This window comes from Triticum dicoccoides, chromosome 1A, assembly GCF_002162155.2.
Source record: "Triticum dicoccoides isolate Atlit2015 ecotype Zavitan chromosome 1A, WEW_v2.0, whole genome shotgun sequence".
NCBI classification, from domain to species: domain Eukaryota; kingdom Viridiplantae; phylum Streptophyta; class Magnoliopsida; order Poales; family Poaceae; genus Triticum; species Triticum dicoccoides.
In genome coordinates, this window is record NC_041380.1 from 462,637,530 (window position 1) to 462,639,789 (window position 2,260).

Here is a 2,260-nt window from a genome sequence, read left to right on the forward strand (position 1 = left end):
CCTCGTCCAATCACTCGTGGTAAGTCTTCAGGCGACTTCCAAACCTTCACAAACTTGGTCACTCGGCGATCCACAATTCCTCTTGGATGCTCTAGACCATGACGCCTAACCGTCTGGAAGAAGCACAGTCTTCAAAGGTAACAAGCGTCGGATCCACTCAGGATCAATCTCTTCAGTGATGCTCAATCACTTGGGGTTTGTAGGTGTTTGGGTTTTGGGTTTTTTTGGTTTTTCCTCACTTGATGATTTTCGCTCAAAGTCCTCAGAGGATGGGTTGCTCTCAAATGACAAGTGTCAGTTTCTCTTGGAGCAGCCAACCAGCTAGTGGTTGTAGGGGGCGGCTATTTATAGCCTAGGGAGCAGCCCGACATGATAAGACATAAATGCCCTTCAATGATATGACCGTTAGGTGGATAGATATTTTGGGACAGCTGGCGCATAGCACAGCAATGGTCGGAATTTTGAGTAGCAAAATCCTCATGGCTATCATGTTCCTCACTGTGTAGGCAATCCGCACTGGCGAATTCCTAACTCCTCAGTCAGGACAAATTCCTCAGAGACCAGAAGAACTTCGTCTCTGTCACTGAAGAAATTGACTGAACTATATGAGATTTCCAATGGCTTCACTCGAAGAGATTGGTAGATGTAGGATTTTGAGTTGAGCATCATATGGAAATTTTTCCTTAGTATTTTCTCGACCCCGTTTAACAGTACGGTGTTTCCTATGACTCAAGAAAGAGAAAAACAAAACTATGAAAACAAAAGTCTTCAAGCTTCATATTCCTCGCATGAATATCAAGTCTTCGCGGACACACCAATTTCTTCACTTTTAAAGTCTTCATGAAAGTCTTCAGAAATACCAAAATCTTCAGTCGAAGATATTCATTTTTGGGGGTCGACTTTTCCTGTAAATATCAAACTCCTCATAGACTTATAGACCTGTGTACACTCACAAACGCATTAGTCCCTTAACCTATAAGTCTTCAATACACCAAAATCACTAAGGGGCACTAGATGCACTTACACATCACACCAATTTCTTCACTTTGAAAGTCTTCAGAAATCCAAAGTCTTCAGTTGAAGAACTTCATTTTTAGAGGTCGACTTTCTCTGTAAATATCAAACTCCTCATAGACTTATAGACCTGTGTATACTCACAAACGCATCAGTCCCTTAACATATAAGTCTTCAATACACCAAAATCACTAAGGGGCACTAGATGCACTTACACAAATCCACCAAAAAGAAACATAGAGAAACGCCGTCTTCTATAGTGTTCGAGGGGCACCAAATCGTCTTGTGCCTAGACATGATATATCTGAAATGACCAATGCACACGATTAGTCTGCAAAAGTATTGTCATCAATCACCAAAACTACCAAGGGATAAATATGCCCTTACACCCTCTGGTCCCCAAATCATCATCTCTCGTGTCCAATCCAAATAGGTGAATCAATTCAAAGGATGGCCATGGGTTACAATTGATACTAGGAGCCATCGATCCCTGCTTCTAGCTTAGATCATAATTTTTGGCGATAGGATGGTGGCAGATTTGTTATGTTGCCTTAATTCCGATGTGAGGTCTATTAGCTAAGTGGCAATCGGATTCTACTACCGTGGCACCGAGGAACTCCATTTGCGCGGATTCAAGAGTAGGTATCCAAGTCCATGGCGAAGGTCTCTCCTCAAGGTGTGGTGTTGACCAAGCTGCTTAAGCAAGTTCTCAACAAGTTGATCGACTTGACAGCGTAGAGTGCTAGGCAAGTGGACGCGCTTGTGTGGCTGCAGTCCCAGGCGTACGAGATCGAGAAGAGGACGGGGGATCTAGAGGCTAAGGCGATGTTCCCTCCCTCACCGTCATCGTCACCCCAGCCACCATAGTCACTTTGGTTCTTCCTCTATTCAGTTCACTTTAGTTCTTCCTCTATTTTGTTATGTTGTTGTTCTGTGTAATCTATTTTTCTCCGAAGAACTTGCATTTATAATAAAATTGTTGGATCTCTCATTCACCCCCTTGGTCGATATATGATCATACAGATATATCAAACTCACATGTCCCATGACTCATGTGTGGTATTTGAAAGGCACTAGGGCAAATAGTTGTTCTTCCTCATTCCCTTGCCTTTCCGATATGGGTTGTTCAACATAAATCTTGATAAGCTTCAAACTTCTTTTGGCATAGTGGAACCCTCTCAAACAGTCAAAAATGTTCAATTAATTGTAATTTTTGTTTTGCGAACATTTATGTTTTCTTGTAATT